The 22136-nt window shown below is 45.3% G+C and overlaps 1 protein-coding gene across 4 annotated transcripts in view; it reads right to left on the reverse strand.

The window, feature by feature from the left end:
• LOC137321865 (synaptotagmin-like protein 2) overlaps positions 1-22136 on the reverse strand; it is a 208894-nt gene that overhangs the window by 175188 nt on the left and 11570 nt on the right. The window contains exon 1 of one of the 4 annotated variants that reach the window (XM_067984668.1): positions 18631-18762. The exons of 2 other annotated variants lie outside the window; for them this stretch is intronic. The gene's annotated coding sequence lies outside the window, so the exon portion shown is untranslated. Of the gene's footprint in view, positions 1-7425; positions 7483-18630; positions 18763-22136 lie in introns of those variants that run through there. One more of the 4 variants, XM_067984669.1, reaches the window with a different exon arrangement.

Genomic DNA, 22136 nt, shown 5'->3' on the forward strand with positions numbered 1-22136 from the left:
TCCTCCGGGGTCCACGCTGCTGGTCTGCGCGTCGGGCGGGCTGCGCATGCGCAGTACGATCTGTCAGCTGGAGGCTCTCCAGTTAAAGGGGCAGTCCTCCACTGACAGACGCTGCAACCAATGGAACAAATTGCAGCATGGAGCAGCCCAGGGGGAAGGCTGCTCCCAGTTTAATGATGCCTCACCCCAGGTATCATCAGATGGGGTGAGGAGGAGGGGGAGGACACAGATCTTCCCCCCGGCGGGCGGGAGGAAGCGGCCTGCCTCTGCCACCAGGAAGGCCTGGCTCGAGGTGGCAGAGGGGGTCACCTGCGCCACCAACATATCGCTCACCTGCATACAGTGCAGGAGGCGCTGCAATGACCGCAGTAGGTCAGCCACAGTGAGAACACAAAGTCTTTCCCCTACACTCCGTCTGCCACAACACTGCCCCCACCCCACATCTCCTTCGGCACCGCCAACACTACTCTGTCACATCACCCTTCATACCCACTCAAACCCCATCCTCATCTTACCTCCACCTACTCACCTCGCCAGTACTCATCCTGCCACTAACACGCAACCCAATCCTCATACAATCTCATTGCTCCATCCCATACTCACCCTCTCGTGCATCTCCCTCACGGCCAGCCTCACTCAACCTGCCACCACCTGTGCTGCAGCCACAGGACATGCATCACATATGTGCAGTAGGCAGCGTGAGGCAAATGTGTTGTGAGCATGAAGGGGGTGCACAAGGGTGTCTGAGGGTTTGTCATGGGTGTTACCTATATTGAATTTCAGAGCAACAAACAGCACACATTGTATTGACACCACCACTGCCATGTCTCCGTGAATCCTGTCCGTTGTGTCCAATAATGCCCGCTCCTGGGTATCACTATGAGGACCCACCACTGATGCCACCCATCGTGTTACTGCAGAGTAGGTGCAGGTGTATTTGCAGGGCTCTTCCGCGCAGACGACTGAGAGACATCGGCGGTGTAGCCGGCTGCACCCTGGAAGGATGCGGAGGAGAAGTTGTGGAGGGCAGTGGTGACTTTGACAGCGACAGGTAAGCAGTTGGTGCTGGGGCCAGCCAGGAGCAGCTCGGCATGAAAGAGCCTGCAGATCTCCACGACTACATGTCGAGCGAATCTGCGCCTCCCTGTGCACTGCTGCTCGGAGAGGTCCGGGGAGCTGCGCCTCGGTCTGTGGACCCTGTGGCGAGGGTAGTGCCCTCAGCGATGCGTCTCTCCCTGCGGTAGCCCTCCCTCCTGCTGTGCAGGTGGGCGTGCAACAACACCGTGTTGGGGGGCTCCACGTCTCTGCGGCGGACGGCGTGGACTGCGAGGCTGCTGGGGCTGGTCATGCTGTTCGTCCTCCGAGGGTGTCCACGCACCACCCATCTGGCAGGTGTTGGTCTGAGGGGTTGTGCAGGGTAGGTGGGTGGTTCCTCGGACTGGGGCTGCGGTTTCGTGTCGGTCTGTCCTCTGGCTTGGCGGGGGGTGGTGGAGGGCAGGGGTTGCCCTATGTGACGTGGTGGCCTCCTGCGTGGGTGAGGGCTCTCCCCCGTGGAGTGCACCTTGGCACCTGCCACAGGCTGCTGGCTGCAACACGCCTGGTTGGAGAGAGACTGTTTCCCCCAGTGTGTGAAACTCACTGCCTTGAACCTAAAATCCCACACTTCCTCTTTTGACAGCTGCTTCAGCTCATTAACTGACCACAACGAGCAAGGTAAGTACACTCAAGTGGAACCCCGCTGGCTTTAATTGCCTGCGGGATTCCCACCAGCGAGGCTTGCGCGCGCAGCCCCGCACGTCAGCGCGGTACCCGGAAGTGGCCGGGATTTCGGCGCGATCCGGTCACGTGACCGGATATCGGGATTTTCGGGGCCCCCCCGCTGGAAACCCGCAGGTAACCCAACGCGAAAATCGAGCCCTTTGTGTCCTCCTCACAACTTGCTTTTCCACCTATCTTTGTATCATCAGCAAATTTGGCCACAAGACACTCCGTTCCTTCATCCAAGTCATTGATATATATTGTAAATAGTTGAGGCCCCAGCACTGATCCCTGCGGCACCCCACTAGTTACAGATTGCCATTTTGAAAATGACCCTTTTATCCCAAATCTTTATTTTCTGTTAGTTAGTCAATCCTCTATCCATGCCAGTATATTACCCCCAACACCATGAGCTCTTATCTTGTGCAGTAATCTTTTATGTCACACCTTATCGAATGCCTTTTGGAAATCCAAATATACTGCATCCATTGGTTCCCCTTTATCCACTCTGCCCGTTACTTCCTCAAAGAACTCTAATAAATTTGTCAGACACGATTTCCCCTTCATAAAACCACGTTGACTCTCCTTGATTGTATTATGAGTCTCCAAATATCCTGCTATTACTTCCTTAATAATGGATTCTAGCATTTTCCCAATGACAGATGTTAGGCTAACTGATCTATAGTTACCTGCTTTCTGTCTCAGATAGGGGTGTTACGTTTGCAGTTTTCCAATCCGCTGGGTCCTTTCCAGAATCTAGTGAATTCTGGAAGATTACAACCAATGCATCCACTATCTCTGTAGCTACTTCCTTTAAGATCCTCAGATGCAAGCCATCAGGTCCAGGGGACTTGTCAGCCTTTAGACCCATTTGTTTACCTAGTACTTTTTCTCTCGTGATAATGATTCTTTTTAGTTCCTCCTTCCCCTTTGCCCCTTGATTATCTACTATTATTGGCATGTTATTAGTGTCTTCTACTGTGAAGACAGATACAAAATATCTGTTCAATTCCTCTGCCATTTCCTTGTTTTCCATTATTATTTCCCCAGTCTCATCCTCTAAGGGACCAATGTTTACTTTCGCTACCCTCTTCCTTTTTATATACTTGTAGAAGCTTTTACTGTCAGTTTTTATATTTCTTGCTAGTTTACTCTCATAATTTATTTTCTCCCTCTTTATTATTCTTTTAGTCATCCTTTGCTGGTTTTTAAAGTTTTCCCAATCTTCAGGCTTACCAGTAATCTTTGCCATGTTGTATGCTTTTTCTTTTAACCTGATACCATCCTTGACTTCCTTAGTTAGTCATGGTTGGTTCACCCTTTTTGTGGAGTCGTTCTTCCTCACAGGGATATATTTTTATTGCGAGTCATAAAATATCTTTTTAAATGTTTTCCACTGCTTATCCAGTCCACTTTAGCCAATTCCGCCCTCAATCCTTTGTATCTGCCCTTATGTAAGTTTAATGCAGTAGTTTCAGACCCAAGATCCTTGCTCTCAAACTGGATGTGAAATTCTATCATGTTATGATCACTACTTCCCAAGGGATCCTTTACTTTGAGATCATTAATTAATCCTATTTCGTTACCCATTACCAGATCCAAAATGGCCTCTTCCCTGGTTGGTTCCCTGACGTATTGGTCTAAGAAACAGTCCCAAATACACTCTATGAACTCCTCCTAAGGGCTACTTTTACCAATTTGTTTTGACCAATCTATGTGAAAGTTAAAATTGCCCATGATTACTGCATTACCTTTTTTACAAGCCCCCCTTATTTCCTGATTTATATTTTGCCCTACAGTGTAGCTACTGTTAGGGGGCCTATATACTATTCCCACCAGCGATTTCTTTCCCTTGCTATTTCTTACCTCCACCCAAATTGATTCGACATCTTGATCTTCTGAGCCAAGATCATTTCTCACTATTAAACCAATTTCATCCTTTGTTAACTTTATTAAGTGCTGTTCCTCGAGCTTACATTGAGCATCATTGGAACAGTGTGGAAGGCCGAAGATAGAGAGGCCAGAGTGGGAGTGGGATGGAGAATTGAAGAGAAGACACAGTCTTCCCTCCATATTCCCTCTGTCACTGCCGGTGGAAATAAAATATGACTTATTAACAAAAGGTAAAGTGACTAAATTACTGTTAAACTGAATCATTTGCATGACTCCACTGGTGGTTAATCAAAACTTGAAAAAATGGCAAACCATGTTTGTGTTTGAACAGTTAATATAAGTCACACTGTAGAAATCAGGTTTTACAGAATATCCAGGCATCAGCTACCTGGCTGGTGTCAGTGTGGATGAGATTCCAACTGCCTGTTCAGTTTTCTTGCAGTGCAGACCACAAGCCATCCCTAATGTCATCAAAAGCAGATTGTATTCCAGCGCCAGCAAAACCAACAAACAATGCACAGTATCTTAGCAACTAAACTACTTAATACTGGCTTCATCGCCCAAATACTTATACTGGCCACAAATAGGGCAAGTCAACCACCAATCTTTAATTCCATAAACAAGCTCATATCAGCTGAAATATCCCAGCTTTTTTGGCGAACTAAATGTGACCCGGCTTTGAGGTATAAATGTGCAGTTATGGAACTGCCAAACGGGGGGAGCCCCAATCTAGAAGTCAGTTGGATGTATAAATGAGACAGTGAGCCAAAAGGAATCAATACGAGCTAATAAAGGAAAAACATTAAGGACACTGATGATTGTGGAAGTATTTTTGTATCCTACTTTACTATGGGACGCAAACAAAAATAATACCTTGACTATATGAGCATGGTGTTAAGTTCAAAGTACTGTACAAGGACTGCCATTACCAAATGACCTCTATTTCAAGGTGAAACCACAACCACAATTCCCCAGATAAATTACTGATCCTGGTGGCGTCGTTAGAAGTCAGAAAGTGGAAGCCACATGCTTCCCCATATGGGAGAGGAAAAATCAGAATCATCTTTCCCTCCTCTCTTGCCGTGCTGGTACCTGGCTAAAGATATTAGCAGAGGTCTGTGAATAGCTTGTCTAACTACACAGCTGGCAGAGGTTTACTGCATGGTCTTGAAGACATAAGAGAATTAAATAAACAACACTCTTGAACTAGTGTTTATTTCATAACTGATTTTCGTTCCCTGAGGTTATACTAGTCTTGGATTTTCATTGCTTAACTTTGACATTGCCCATGAGGACCAAGTTCTCACTGGGGGATTTCTAAATATTTGAATCGACTGCATGTATAAACAAGACGTGTTATGAGGCCAGTAATGTTTGGCTGTAAACAGAACAAAATATTTGGACTTCCTGAACTGTTTCCATGGAATTACTAATATTATATCTTAGCACATTTATATGAAAATACTGGCAAGTGTCCAAAATACCTTACAAAAAAAATAAAGTGAAGCCTATTCAGGGTCATTTCACCATGCATTGCTTCCCCCCATCATTTCAGCATACTCTCCAACATTCCAACATCAGATCTTTTCAGGGTTTGAACAAGATATCACAAGATGTTGCTGTGGATTAAAGAGCTAACAAATTAAACTAAACATTGGCGGTGTAAACAGAAAATATTACATGTTGAAGTGCTTGATGTGATTTTTATTGCACAAGTGAGATCTTTCTTACAAGAGGGAAATTATATCAGGCACTTCAATGTGTTGAGCTGAATAACAACAATGGCAAATAAATAATAATTTGTTTATTTATGTTGATTTCCATTAAGATTTTACATCTTCACCCTGAAAATTTCAGAAGAACACTCAGAAGGATACAACCTTGAGCGCTGCAATGCAAATCCCAAAAGCGTTTCCTCTATAACATCCAAATGAAAAAAACATAACTGGAGTATTTGAGATAGAAAAAAAAGTTCAAATGCTCGAAATATGTGAAACAGAAAATGAATACTCACAACTGGTCGGACAACATGAAACAAAAGAGAAATTCAAGAGCTAGAGGCAGTGCAGTGAAGGGTCATGAGGCTGATCTCCAGTGTCAGGGTTTGAGTTATGAGGAAAGATCTGAAGACACGTGGGGGGTTAAATTTGTTAACCCCCGAAAATGGGCACTGGGATCACGGTGCACGATTAACCTGTGCCCGGTTGTTGAGATGCCGGCAGCACATAACATTCATACTGCCTGGTGATTTCAGTAATTGTTGCGTGCAGCCAGCACTACCTACGCTGTTGATTGGCTGCACAGGGGGCCCAGATATCGGGAGTGGCTAGCACTACTTAAAGGCAGCCTGCGCCTCTTAAAGGGGAGGTGCACAGTGGCTGCAGGAAGTGGTGGAAGTCAATGGTGAAGTGAATCTGTGCTGTAATATAGTGAAGCACGGTGATGATGGCAACTCTGGAATTTTTAATGAGCAACAACTTGTCTGCTCAAAGTTTGCGGGACTCTTATATTTTCAAAATATAAGATTCGGGTCTGAACGGAGATCAGAAATCGCACAAGCAAAACACAGATGCAGGTCTTGTCTTTGTGTTTAAAAACAGTTGTTTTATTTTAAAATATTGAATAAAGGTTGCTCAAAACTACATCCCACATCCTCCAATTTGCACACCAGACCTCACCAATCTGCCGATCTGAGTTTGTACCGGGTCTGCAAGAGAACACGCACCAAGGTTCTCTGATGACGTACTAGAGGCCTTGGTGCAAGAGGTGGACAGAAGGAGGGGCATCCTATATCCACAGCAGGGGAGGAAGAGGCCCTCCAGACATATACCCCTGAGGCAGTGGGAGGCAGTAGGGGACAAGGTCAATGCCAGGAGCATAGCACCACGAACATGAATGCAGTGTAGGAAGAAGTTCAATGATTTGACACGAGTGGTCAAGGTGAGTGAGTTCAAATGTCAAGTGGCATCTCCTACCAACTGCACCACTAGTCGCATCCACTACTCCACGCACTACACCCCCAGCACCCACATACCAACAAATTCTTTCAATCAGTACTCAACTTTTCTAATCAGAAGATTTATCTCACCCTCACACATTTCCACTGTTGCAAGCTGCACACCAACAACTCAAAGGTCGTACACACTGGCAGCTATTTAACCATGACAGGCACATGATCCAAACATCCTGCAGGCCACTCACCGACACATGCCCGCTTTCTTGTAGGAAAAGGTGATGCATAACAGAAGGCAACGAGTGGGAGTGGCTCCATGGAACAAGAACCTGCTGTCCTCTCTCAGGATGACAGCATTCCTGTCCCATCCCCGCCACTCTGCCAGTGCCCTTGCTGTTGCCTGTCGGCTAGCCAGTCCACTCCTTGTAAAGTATTGAAACTTTATTATATGAACATAGGAACAGAGAAGGCCATTTAGCCCCTTGAGCCTGTTCCGCCATTCAATGAGATCATGGCTGATCTGTGACCTAACTCCATATACCCGCCTTAGCCCCATATCCATTAATACCTATAGTTAACAAAAATCTATCAATCTCAGATTTAAAATTAACAATTGAGCTAGCATCAACTACCGTTTGCAGAAGAGAGTTCCAAACTTCTACCACCCTTTGTGTGTGTAGAAGCGTTTCATAACTTCACTCCTGAAAGCCCTGGCTCTAATTTTTAGGCTATGTCCCCTAGTCCTAGTATTCAAGTATAGGAGACCTCCAAAAACAGGTACAAATGCATCAGCAGCCACAAGCAATAATCCAGCAACTAACCTGTAAATCCTGCATGATCACTGGTGGGGGGAGGTCCTCCAAGCTGTTTAAGACCTGTTCAACTGTGCGAGATTAAGACAGTGCGTTGGCTGGAGCATGGAGTTCCAAAATCGCATCTGTCCCTTTAAATCAGCATTGCACACTGATTTACATCATAATCTCCCTACTCTTCATGCTGCCGGCCTTCATTAGGTGCGTGCGAACTCCTTTACCAAGATGGTATCCTACGAATGTCACACCGGAAGTGTGCGCATGCATCTTGGATACCATTTTCAGGGCTTAGCTGTCCGCGAGGCGCCGACACAATGGGCGCTATGCAGCCCAATTCAGCCCCCCTGGGCTTTTCAGCTTGGAAAGGAGGTATCTGAGAGATATACAAGATTGTTACAGGGATAGATAAAATTATCCTAGAATATTATTTGATATTAAACTATGGGAGTCGAACTAGGTTCAAACTAGTAAATGTTAATGTTTGGATTGATAGCAGGAAAAAAATTTCACACAAAGGGGATAATTTTGACTTTGTGCGATAGTGTAAAACAGGTGATGGCAAATCGACAGCCTGTTTTACATCTCTCCCGATTTTTATTTCCAACGTCCCCAAACCAGTGAGCAACTTGTGAGTGCTGGAACAGTTCTCGCAGCTTGCTGGGAATATGGAAATAAGGCCTGGCCCTTAAAAATGGCATGGGCCTCATGCCAAGGACATTGGACTGACAGCGTAATCACAACACCTGCCCGATGTCTCCCTGGAGGTTAAAATCGACCCCCTTGAATTACCCAGCAATACTGCATACAAGAACAAGAGCACACATCAACTGCTTAAAGTGTCCTGCTTAAAATGTCCACCATGACCACCGCCAACAACAAACTATATAAACGAGCCTCCCACCTCGGCAATATTTTGTATGAAAGGGCAGATGGGAATGATTTCCAGACAGTGAGCTCATCTTAGAGTTCAAATGGTCTTTCTGCAATTGATGATGCCATGGGGAACCCCTCAATAAAATTACTGCCTGCTTATCATTATTAGGTATTCGTTATTCACTACAAAATGTATTATTTTTGACTGACTTTCCTGACTTTACTTGAGATAATGGGCTCGATTTTCGCGTTCGTGGCAGGGGGCTGCGAAAATCCGGGATTCCCGGGGCGGGTCTGGAGCCCGGCTCCATCCCGCCCACTTCCGGGTTCCCCAGTGATGCGCTGACATGCGCGCGCAGCCCCCACATGTGGGACTCCCGCCGCAATTAAAGCCGGCGGGGTGCTACTTAAAGTACTTAAACAGGTACTTCAGGTTGTTTACAGACCTGATTGACCTGATATTTTAGGAGGGATGGGATTTTGAAATCAACTGAGAATGTTTCCCGTACTGGGGGAAACACTCCCAGTTCAAATGGACGTGTTGCAGCCATCAGCCTGTGGCAGCTGCAAAGGTCCATTTGACAGGTGGGGGGAGGGGAGACCCTCACTCATTGCAGGAGACCACTCTGTCACTTTGGACAAAGTTTGGCCTCCACCATCCTCCTCCTAACAACAAAATTCACCAATTTGCACACTTACCCCGGGGTCCAGAGACATGTACCTACCTTGCGGACCCCCTCAGATGTACATCTTCCGGATGGGGGCCACCGTAGCTGCAGTCATGACCTCCTCGGAGGGCGAACAGCATCACCAGCCTCGCCGGCCACGCCGTCCACCACTGACACGTGGAGCTCCACAACACAGTGCTGTGACACATCCACCTGCACAGCAGGAGGGAGGGCAACCGCAGAGAGAGATGCGTCGCAGAGGGCACTACCCTCGCCATAGGGTCTACAGACCGAGGCTCAGCTTCCTGGACCTCTCTGAGCAGCAGTGCACACGGAGGCTCAGAGTCACTCGACATGTAGTCATGGACATCTGCAGCCTCCTTCATGCTGAGCTGCTCCCGGCTGGCCCGAGCAGCATCTTCTTACCTGTCGCTGTCAAAGTCACCACTGCCCTCAACAACTTCTCCTCCGCATCCGTCCAGGGTGCCATCGGGGACATCGCCGACGTCTCTCAGCCGTCTGCACAAAAGAGCCCTGCAAATACACCTACACCCACTCTGCAGTGACACAATGGGAGGCATTAGTTGTGGGTCTTCATAGTGATCCTCAGGAAATGGCATTATTGCACAAACCAGACAAGATTCGCAAAGACTTGGCAGTAGTGGTGACGATATAATATGTTATGAGGGTTGATCAGAAATTAAATATAGGTAAACACCATGACAAACCCTCAAACACCCTTGTGCATCCCCTTCATGCTCACGACACGTCTGCCTTACGCTTCCTACTGCTCATATGTGATGCATGCCCTGTGGCTGCAGCACAGGTAGTGGCAGGTTGAGTGAGGCTGACCGTGAAAGAGATGCATGAGAGGGTGAGTATGAGATAGAGCCATGAGATTATATGAGGATTGGGTTGAGTGGTAGTGGCGGGATGAGTACTGGCGAGGTGAGTAAGTGCAGGTAAGATGAGGATGAGGTTTGAGTGGGTGTGAAAGTGATGTGACAGAGTAGTGTTGGCAGTGCAGAAGGAGATGTGGGGTGGGGGCGGTGATGTGGCAGATGGAGTGTAGGGGAATGAGTAAGTGTACTCACTTTGGCTGACCTACTTAGGTCAATGAAGCGCCTCCTGCACTGTATGCAGGTGGGCGATATGTTGGCGGTGCAGGTGACCTCCTCTGCCACCTCGAGCCAAGCCTTCTTGGTGGCAGAGACAGGCTGCTTCCTCCCACCTGCCGGGGGGAAGATCTCTGTCCTCCCCCTCCTCCTCACCCCATCCAATGATACCTGGAGCAAGGCATCATTAAACCTGGGAGCAGCCTTCCTCCTGGGCTGCTTCATGCTGTAATTTTTCCTATTTTCTGCAGCATCAGTCAGTGGAGGACTGCCCCTTTAAATCGAGCTCCTCCAGCTGACAGACCTTACTGCGCATGCGCAGTCCGCCCGCCACGCAGCTTACCAGCGGGAAACCCGGAAGCCAAGGTAAGTGGCTCCAATTAGCCTGCGATTCCGTGTGGAGCACACTGATTTCACCAGGCGCATTACCCACACGCCCAATCGACCCCCCCCCGCTGAGAATCCGTCGCCCTGCTAATATCGAGCCCAATATGTTCAGATTTTTAAGAATATGAACATGTCACCATGTTCTAAAATGTTCTGAAATCATGAATGCTGCCCAAACCTTGCTTCCTGATATATTTCAGATTTGTTTTTTGGCAGCAGAAAATTGTAGTTTTAATCACATTTCTTCTGAATAGGCTAATATTTCACTGTCAACCGTTCATGAAGCTGTTACTGCTGGTATCATGCTACTATACAGAAAAGCTGATAGGAGTTAACAGTCCTCAAATATCTCTCTTACCCAAGACTGGAGCAAATGAGTGGATTTCTTATCAGTGAAGTTTGGTTAGATCAAAATCCCAGGGATATGTACTTAGGTTCTAAAGAGTGAAGTATTATTTTGCTCCCTATGTACATTTGTGAAATCAATTGGGCCAGGTTCATTCTTTTTATTAGCTTCTTTCTAACGAAAATAATGTAAGAACATAAGAATTTTTAGGAACAGGAAAAGGTCATTAAGCCCAACAGGTCTATCTTTTTTTCATAATTCAACCCCACCAACCCACCTTCTCACCATTGGGCTGCCTGGAACAGTGCTCCAGCTAGAGGAACTGAGTGCTGAGTGGCCGAACCAGCAATCCTTAAAGGGACTGATACAAGCCGCTCCAAAAATGGGCCAAAAAAAGCTGTGCCACTGATCTTTGTGGGGTTAGAAGGACCATGAATGGTTCCTGTCTGTGAATTTGAATTTTCAGATTTAAATTGAAAGTCTGAATTTTGACAAACATTTATCATTAATAATCATCAAAAAATGTAACTTTTTTCAGCTTCTACTGATGTATCATTATCCTGCTAAAGAATGTCCTCATTTCCCTTCCAATAAATAGGCCAGAATAGCTCAGCTCTTTTAAAAAGTACCTGGACCTGCACCTAAAGTGCTGTAAGCTGCAGGGCTATGGATCGGGTGCTGGAAGGTGGGATTAGAATGGGCACCTGGTTGTTCTTCGAGCCGGCGCGGACACGATGGGCCGAATGGCCCCCTTCTGGGCTGTATCTTTTCTATGGTTCTATGGTTCTATAGTCCAGCACACAGAAGAGCATGTAATACTCCAGAAGGGGTCTGACCATTACCTTACACCACTTTGGCTATTTCCGCATTGTAAGAATTAGGCTTTGAGGGTAATTTTATGAATCTGTTCTGCTATTCATTTTAATGGATGGAAAACAGTGAGTAGTGCATCCAAAATTTCCGATTTGTGCTACCGATGGGTGGGACTCCCTGTCAGCAGCATGGCCTGCGTAAAATGATCCCTTATCATAATTTCTTTTTTGCTCAATTACTATCGGCAACTTTCATAACCTTTTGCTTGGTTCTAAGTTTTGTCTTTTAGAAATGAGCTACAGATCTGAAGTTGGAATCTGAACAGATTGAATGCGGACTGTGAATTAATTCAGAAAAACATAGATTTGTCTAATTTATATCAATTCACTTTGGTCAGATTTGGAGGTGTCTGTCTCTTTAAAGAATTTGGTAACCAAAGTCTGTTTGTCTAACTGTAATGTGGTTTTCTGTGCACTGCTGTCCAATCATGCAGAAAGTATTCCTATGACCTTTTTTTTGTGCTTATCAAGATGCGGGTGGTAATGCCACTGTCAAGCACTTGTAGATCAGATGCAAAACAAGGCACTCTCTACCTTGCCTGAAGAATGTACTTTTTTCTTTTCCCAATTTTCTTTGCCTTTTTCTGTTCTCTCCTAAAGGCGCTAATTCTTTCTGAGGTACAGTTCCACGGGCACCAGCAACCATCTGATACCTTACCCAAGTGGCTGTTCTTCATATTGAGTCTAGAATATCAGCAGGCTATTCTACAACAGAGAACATCACAGTCAAGCCCAATCCTGCTCTCATCCAACATCCACACATGTGCACTTTCCAGCAGGCGACCCGACTGATTATTTTTTCTTAGAGCTCGTCCTGGGCCACCAAGACAAACTGTAATAGCTTCACTGGCTGAGATCAACTAGGTCAGGACAGACTATAAATCAAACCCGGGGCCAATGGTCAGTATGCATTTACGCACGGGACCTTTAGAGGGGGCCTGAATGAGATATTTCCAGAAGAGTGCCCCTTTTGTTTTTTCCATTTCCTATACGTACTCATTCTCTGAGCATGTTTGCCAACCTGTGGGCAAGCTGTGCCATGAGCTTGCATCCACTATGAACTAGATGAGACTTTACAGTCATCAGAGTGTAGAGACTTCAATCAAGTGGATTTTAACCTGGATTGCAACGGCTAAAAAACAGTGGGTTAATATATTACTCCTCCCAGTCCTTCTCTTATGAATTCACACTCCTGGCACAAAGCCTGGCACATCAAGTGCACAAATCAGGAATTTGGGCTTTCGTATCATGACCAGCGATTGAGAATGTGGTTAGGCCAACAGCAATGAAGCAGTATGCTGTTCATTCCTTTTAAAAACTTGAATTGCATTTGGTTAGTTCGAGTTCTTATCTTCTGATCTATGGCAGAGAGTCGAGAAACGTTTGCTCGCTGCTCTTGTCTAGTGGTGAGTCTGCGCCTAGTGGTAAAGATGAGGTTTCCCTTCAGATTTTACTTATATTTGATAATGGTTTTAATAACTCCTCCTCCTTTTCCCACAATGTATCTGACAGGAGTATTTGCACCTAATTCTGGAGGCCCTGGGAGAAACCCTGTGCCTAAAGGTTGGTGGCTCTAATAGAATCATAGAATCATAGAAAGGTTACAGCAGGGAAAGAGGCCATTTGGCCCATCGAGTCCACACCGGCTCTGTGCAAGAGCAATGCAGCTAGACCCACTCCCCTGCCCTTTCCCCGTAGCCCTGCAATTTTTTTCCTTTCAAGTATTTATCCACTTCCCTCTTGAAGGCCATGATTGAATCTGCTTCCACCACCACCTCAGGCAGTGCATCCCAGATCTTAACCACTCGCTGTGTAAAAAAGTTTTTCTCATGTCACCTTTGGTTCTTTTGCCAATCACCTTAAATCTATGTCCTCTGGTTCTTGACCCTTCTGCCAATGGGAACAGTTTCCCTCTATCTACTCTGTCTAAACCCTTCATGATTTTGAATACCTCTATCAAATCTCCTCGCAACTGTCTCTGTTCCAAGGAGAACAACCCCAGCTTCTCCAGACTATCCACATAACTAAAGTCCCTCAACCCTGGAATCATTCTAGTAAATCTCTTCTGCACCCTCTCTAAAGTGCGGTGCCCAGAACTGGACACAATACTCCAGTTGTGGCCGAACCAGTGTTTTATAAAGGTTCATCATGACTTCCATACTTTTGTACTCTCTGCCTCTATTTATAAACCCAGGATCCCATATGCTTTTTTAACCGCTTTCTCAACCAGCCCTGCCACCTTCAACGATTTGAGCACATAAACCCCCAGTTTTTTCTGTTCCTGTAACCCTTTTAGAGTTGTGCCCTCTAGTTTATATTGCCTCTCCTCGTTCATCCTACCGAAATATATCACTTTGCATTTCTCTGCATTAAATTTCATCTGCCATGTGTCCGCCCATGCCACCAGCCTGTCTATATCCTCTTGACGTCTATCACTGTCCTTCTCACTGTTTACTACCCTTCCAAATTTTGTGCAATCTGCAAATTTTGAAATTGTGCCCTGTACACCCAAGTCCAAGTAATTAACGTATATCACGAAAAGCAGTGGTCCCAGCACCAGCCCCTGGGGAACACCACTGTACACCTCCCTCCAGTCCAAAAAACAACCGTTCACCACTACTCTCTGCTTCCTGTCCCTTAGCCAATTCTGTATCCATGTTGCTACTACCCCATATTTTCCATGGGCCGCAATCTTGATGATAAGCCTACCGTGCGGATTTTATCAAACGCCTTTTTAAAGTCCATATATACCACATCAACTGCATTGCCCTCATCTACCCTCTCTGTTACCTCATCAAAAAACTCTATCAAGTTAGTTAAACACTATTTGCCTTTAACAAATCCATGCTGGCTTTCCCTAATCAATCCACACTCGTCCAAGTGACTGTTAATTCTGTCTCGGATTATTGTTTCTTTAAGTTTCCCCACCACTGAGGTTAAAATGAATGTCCTGTAGTTGCTGAGTTTATCCTTACACCCTTTTTTGTACAAGGTGTAACATTTGCAATTCTCCAGTCCTCTGGCACCACCCCCAAATCTACAGCTGTTTGGAAGATTATGGCCAGTACCTCTGCAATTTCCACCCTTACTTTTCTCAGCAATCTAGGATGGATCCCATCCGGACCGGGTGACTTATCTACTTTAAGTACAGCTAGCCTTTCAAGTACCTCTTCTTTATTAATTTTTAGCCCATCCAGTATCTCAACTACATCTTCCTTTGCTGAGACTCTGGCAGCGTCTTCTTCCTTGGTAAAGACAGATGCAAAGTACTCATTTAGTACCTCGGCCTTCCCCTCTGTCTCCATGAGTAGATCTCCTTTATGGTCCCTAATCGGTCCCACCCCTCTTCTTACCAGCCTTTTACTGTTTACATGCCTGTAGAAAACTTTTGGATTCCCTTTCATGTTGGCCACCAGTCTATTCTCATATTCTCTCTGCCCCTTTTATTTCCTTTTTCACTTCCCTTCTGAACTTTCTATATTCAGTCTGGTTCTCACTTGTGTTATCAACCTGACATCTGTCATACGCCCCTTTTTTCCATTTCATCTTACTCACTGTCTCTTTTGTCATCCAGGGAGCTCTGGCTTTAGTTGCCCTAGCTTTCTGCCTCTTGGGAATATGCCTAGACTGTACCCAAACCATCTCCTCCTTAAAGGCTGCCCACTGTTCAATTACAGTTTTGCTTGCCAATCTTTGATTCCAATTTACCCGGGCCAGATCTGTTCTCATCCCATTGAAATTGGCCCTCCTCCAATTGAGGGCCCTGGCAGTCCAGCAGTGGCTCACTTTGTTTGCAAATCTGAATTTTCAGATTTAAATTGAAAGCCTGAATTTCTGCAAACATTTATTCATTTCATCAAGAGGTATAACCTTTTTAACAGTTTCTACTCACACATCATTATCCTTCCAAACAATATCCTCATTACCCTGCTCAATCGTTAGGCTAGAATGGCCCAGCTCACAAATATCTCTGGTGTATAACATGGGACAGACCCAGGATTTCCCTCACCAGAAGACAATCTGTTTAACACTTGCCAGAGACCCTTTCAGGGGAAGCTGGATATCCATAATATTTAATCAAAATGGATTACTATTAAACTGCCTCCCCTCTCCCCCACCACCCATTATCTCAACTGGCCCTGTCTATGCAATATCTCCCCAAAAACTTAAGAGCTTAATTGGGTTCAAGGCATTCTTTACAGTGGGACAGGAGGTTTCTGTGGTTACACAGGTTCATTCCAACAGATACAGTTTATGTATCATTTACTTCCTCAAGTGTTTTTCAACCAAAATAGATTTAATTATAGCTGTACTCTGCACAAGAAACCATAAAGCAAGTACTCCACCCACTGAGCCCAATTTCCTTCATAAAGGGATATTCATTCATACAAACCTTTTTGGTAGGGTTCCCAGTGTCTAGTTTGCTCTGTATCCCTGTCACTCCTTCCCCAACCCCCATGGGCTTCGTAGGTCGAAAGCTGAAATGCGCAACATCCTCACTAAGCCAACGTTTGATAGCAGTGGGCGCTGCATTCTTTCTGATCCAGAGCATCGCTTTCTCAACTACTAATTATCCCAGCAATGCCACTCTCAGGTTTTAAAACCTGAATCATTTGACTCTTTCTCCTTGTGCATGCAAAAGTAGCAAGGAAGGAATGTGTATTTTTAAATCAGGCTCAAAGATTTTGCTAAACTCCTTCCAAAAGGGTCTAGCCTTAGGACATACTGAAAGCAAGTGTGGCAGAGCGCTTGCTGACTCTCCATGCTTCTAACAGTGTGCCAATATTAGCAGCTCCATCTGTTGCAGCTGACTCGGGGTACAGTCAAACCTGCTTTGAATCTTTTATCCGGATTAGATGGAGATCCCTTGCAGCTATGCCACCATCTGTTAGCTTCTGAGTCCAATTCTAGATCCCAAGCTTAAAGGTCTCTTAGTAGCTTGGGCTCATATTGTTAACATATCTTCAAGTGACACTCTTCTTATGGGCTAGTCTGCTCCCTCCCTATTCCCATGCTTACTAAACAAAGAACATTAAAAGTCCTGATCCCCCTTCCTCCGACATCACCATTTCATAAGTTCATGCTGGCCCATGATCTCCTCCGATCTACCATTTGTATACTTGTGAAAACGCTGGCGAGCATGAATCGCTCCAGGCATATAAAGCAATCTGTTGAGATGTACCAAAAACCATGTTTATTTCATTCTCGCTACTGGGAAAACTCGACTATTGATTTCTACAAACTGGTTTTTAAGGCCACACAGGCCCACAGAGCATTAACCTTTCAAAAGTATTTGGTATGATATCTTTCAGCTGGAAAATCGTTAGCTTTTTTCAAAGGTTTTTTTCTCACAGAGAGTCAAATCCATATATATGCTGCACTAACATTGTGAAATTTCAGCCTAAATCCTGATCTTTACTAAGCCTCAGTTTATTCCAGACTAAAATCATATTTAGCTGTTTGTAGTTGTTTTCCAGTAAATTGCGTTTGCCTTTTGAAAAGGTTATACGTTATCAACTAAATTATGTTTGCAAACCTTTTCCAGGAAATCTTCAGACGTGCAAAGGAACAGAATTGGCACGTTAAACAATAGACTAAATATATAGAATGGAGCTCTTGCTTCCTTTTAGTGTACTTATTTTACTCTGTAATAGCTGTTGTGGTTAAGGGAAGATTTTTTTAATCGTATTTCAAATTTCAGCAGTGCAAGCCTGAATGTCCTTAGCAAGGAGGCTGCATGTTAGCCGCCATTAGGGTATAATTCTTCTACAGTGTTTTCCCACATAGGTCATGGCCAGAACTGCAGCCAAAGTCTGTGCAATCACATGGGTCACAAGTCCTATGAGGGTTCACCCACACCAGAGGCCTTTCTCCATGTGATCTCAGATGACTGATTTTGACAGACAACGACCAGACCTGCAGACTAAAAACTAGCAACTTCCTCTGTTCAGGGAGTTTGGGAACAATACCCAGGCATTAATGAGGAAGTTGATTAAGATAAATAGTGAAATGGCTCATCACACAACAGTAAGCAGCGTGCTAACCAACGGCATAGGCAGGATTATTTTTCCGGAGGTGGAAGGAGGGGAGGGGTTTGGATATCAGCTTGCCAGACCAAATAAAACTATTTCAAAAGGTTTACTTTTCAAATAGGAATTTCACAATAAGGTTCAAATAGAAATATTAATTCCATTAACCTGACAATGCAAAAAAAAAAGAAAAAAACAGTCTTGTCGAACGAAAACTCTAAAGCATGAAGTTATGTGTCACTTACTTATCAATAACTTCACGACTGTTCACTGCAATATCCCAGTGAACATTTAGAAGCACAAGCACAACTAAATCAGTTTTCACTGGTTGAATTGCAGAACTCACTAGCTCTGGAAGAACATCTGTTGTTTCTGTTTTCTACCAAGTGTTCTAAGGCACATTCTTTCGAAAGAAGTAGTGGTCCAATAAAGAAAAATTGAAATTTCAGGGGGTATTTAAACACCCTGAACAGTGCCCCTGCCTACATTATTGATGGTAACCATATCAAAACCCAACCCAAATCAAAATCTAGGTAGGAATAAATTTACAAAACAACCGCATTCAGAACTCTCTCCATCTCAAATATCATTGGGAAAGATCATACTGAAAATCTGACAAATGAGCAAACTTTAACATCCCCTTGGATGCATGGTCATAGAGATACAAAAGGGGGCAATTTTAACCCCACACAACTGGAGGTAAAAATTACAGTTTTTTGAAGTGGTATCGCAACCCGGCTCCAATGCACCCACTTCCAGGTTTAACCCTGACCTATTTGGAAGTGTGCACACAACAGAAACCCAGAAGTCCTGTCCCCACTTAATGCCAGTGGGTGGATTGTTAAAGGAGCAATTTATCTCATTGAAATAGCTGAGGTACATAATTTTTTGTGGATTGTAAAGCTGAAACGAATTTAACCTCACCTGCACAGGGGGATTCAGCGATGGTAATACTGTTGAATGTCAAGGGGAGGTGGTTAGACTCTCTCTTGTTGGAGACGGTCATTGCCTGGCACTTATCTGGCGTGAATGTTACTTGCATTTTTCAATCTTCTGGTCCCTCCCAAATAAATAATGACTCCATCATAATGATATAAAAACAGAAAATGGTGGAAACACTCAGCAGGTCAGGCAGTGTCTGTGGAAAGGCAAACAGAGTTAACATTTCAGGTCGATGGCCTTTCATCAGAATTTAATGGCAGGACCTCATTAGAATTTTTGTACTCGGGTTCCCGCCCTGCAAGCAGCCAGATTGAGAGGTTGGCCATTGCCAGATGAGAAAGCCATGTGTACAAGGCTGAAGCTGGGGAACAAGAGGAGGAAGGTTTGGAGGAAAAGATTGCGGGGGCGTCTGGAGATCGCAAGGAGAGGGCCAGCCAAACATGGAGAGGGAGGCAGAATTGCTTGGGGGGCCGGGGGAACGCATTCTTGCTCCTCCTGGCCCTCAAGATGTGCTAGAACAGCACTAAGCTGCTGGATCCGGCAGTTCTCACCTCCCTTTGGCTATCAGGTTTCCCAAGCCCTGAGAAACCCGGCCCGCAGCTGTTTATTCCAAACGGCTGACAAAATCTGAGGCAGCAGCCTCATTAACATATTATAATTACCAACCCGCCTTGCGAGAGCAAGTTACTCACTCCAACCCTCAACACCTCCCCCCCCCCCGCCCACCCCGGTTAAACTGGAAATAGGCACGTTCGCAGCAGGTTGGGGTCAGGTTTCCCAATTTTTACAATTTAACGCCCCCCCCGACCCCCGCCACTGTTCCGCCTGTCCTGGGGGAGTTAAAATTCCCCCCGTTGACTCTGTTTCTCTCTCCACAGATGCTAAGTGTTTCCAGCATTTTCTGTTTTTATTTCAGATTCCCAGCATCCGCAGTATTTTGCTTTTATGCCTTATAATTGTCAGTGCGTCACAAATCTCATATATACCATCTATCCCTGCGGATTTCTTTCTTTCGCCTGTCTAGGAGTTCCATCTCATTTAGAAATAAGTCATTGATTTTACTTGTGATATCTTTGTTTGGACAGGGCATGTTGCTCATGTCTTCCTCTGGTCATTCTTGGAGGAAGTATACATTCAGAATATTTACCATTTTCTTCTCATCCTCCAATTAGTCAGTTACCAAGGGCTGAGACTAATCTGGATAACATCCTACATTTCCGATAATTCGCTATGCAGCACAAACTAAAATAAATTCCTAATTCTGTGTAAACTGATATTTAGAGCTGTATTTGATCCCCCCACCCCTCCCATGCTGGTAGCCCTAATCTGCAGCTAGGACTGAAATACTGCAAAACAAGCTTCCATCGATCAGTGGCAATTGAGCTCGGGAAACTCTCCATAACAGTAGGAGTTGCTGAAAGTAATCATCACTCCTCAAGTGTAATTAAACACCTAAAGGATCTTTCACATTCCTAAGCCTGTTTTGATAGTTGCACATTTACCTATTCATCTTCTGCCAGGCCCTCCGTGCCTCTGCCTCCATCTCGATGAGCCTCCCCAGCTGCCAACTCGGGCTGATTGGAGAGATGCAGAATCTCAGCATTCTGTTCAACCCTGAGTTTTTTTACCCCCACATCTGCTCCTTTGTTAAGGTGTCATTCTTGCATCTGCAGAATATTGCCTGCTTACACCCTACCTCTCCTGCACTGCTGATGAAACTCTATTCCACACTTTCATCACTTCAGGGATTGATTTCTCAGTGCTTTCCTTACTGGCTTTCCTTCTTCCACCTTTCACAAACTTCAGCTAATCTCACACACCTATCCTTTGCTAAACTCCACTCTTCCAGAGAATCAATTACAAATCCCTTCATGGTCTTGTTCCACCCTGTCTAAATGATCTTCTTCAACCATACCTCCCAGCCCTCACCTTTCGTTCCTTCAACTTCAGATCACTGCTTGCTCCCCAGTCTCTCCTGTCCACCATCGGAAGTCAATCTTATTATAACCATTAATCTTCTGCTCTTTGGAATTCTCTCCCAAAACTACTTTTCTTTGCTACCTCCCTCACTGCCTTCAAAAGCCTCCTCAACACTTATCTGTTCAATAGTACCTTTGGTCTCCTAACCCTCTCCCTACTACCTAAATTCATCCATTTTCCTGATTGGTGTCCACCCCTCTGCCTTGTGAGGTGCTCTAAGATATTCTTTTACATGTAGAAATATGATTTGTGATTCTTCTTGGATGGAATTCTTTGGCATTAGTTAAAAACCGGGGTGGGGGGTGAAATTGGGCCGTGTAGCACCCGTTTTTTAGGCGCTACCCAGACACCTAAGTCCCGAAAGTGGGCTCCAAGATACGTGTGCACACTTCTGACGTGAAGTGCACAGGACGCGATCTTGGTAAAGGGGTTGGCACACGCACACTCCAACGACCGCCATCAGCATGCTGAGAGGTTATGACGCCGATCGGTGTGCAAAGCTGATTTGAAAGCAATGCTGCTATTTTGCAACTCCCAGTCTTAACCTCACACAGCTGAACAGGACTTAAACGGCATGAAAGACCTCCCCACCCTCACCAGCGCTATTTAAAGGGATCATGAAGTACTTACAGGTTAGTTGCTGGATTACTTCTTCTGACTGCTGATACAATTGTACGTGTTTTTGGAGCTTTCCTCTACTTGAATAAAGTTTCAATACTCTACAGGGAGAGTGGTCTGGCTGGTTCTGCTGTACTCTTTGTGAGATTTAAAATATTGTGCCAAAAAAAGTTGCTTCCAGACATGGGTGGCCTGGTGGGGCTTCCTCTGGAAATTGAACATGACTGGGAGAATGAAGAGAGACCACGCAGAGCAAGACAAGCTGCTAGAAGAGGGAGTAGGAGTAGGAGGAGGAGGAGCAGGGAACTCAGCAGGAGGCCATATCCACAGAGGATCTTCAGGGAGCAATTCTCTTACCTCAACTTCAGCGATGACCAGTGACTCAGACGTCTTCGTTCACAAAAGTGATTGTGACTGAAATTTGTCAACTGCTTCAGCCACAGCTGCAACCTCAAAGCAGGGCAAGGACAACATTACCTGTGACTGTCAAGATGACCATGGCTCTTAATTTTAATGGCTCGGGCTCCTTTCAGGCTGCTGCTGGAGATATAAGCAATATCTCGCAGTTTGCAGTGCACTCCAGCATAAGGGAGGTCACTGACGCTCTCTATACAATGAGAGATAGATTCATCTCATTCCCTCTTGCCAGGAGCAAGCATGAGGTTTTGCTCACATTGCAAGTTTCCCCAAGGTGCAGGATGCCATTGACGCATGTTGCCTTGCATGCTCCTCATCTGAACTCGGCCATACTCATGAACAGAAAGGGATTCCACTCCCTCAATGTGTAGCTGGTGTGCGACCACAGGCAGGGCATCATGCAGGTCAATGTCCACTATCCTGGCATAAGTCATGATTCATTCATTCTGTGGCAGTCCTTTGTTCCACCTATA

The sequence above is a fragment of the Heptranchias perlo genome, chromosome 5 (genome assembly GCF_035084215.1).
Source record: "Heptranchias perlo isolate sHepPer1 chromosome 5, sHepPer1.hap1, whole genome shotgun sequence".
Classification (NCBI taxonomy): Eukaryota; Metazoa; Chordata; class Chondrichthyes; order Hexanchiformes; family Hexanchidae; genus Heptranchias; species Heptranchias perlo.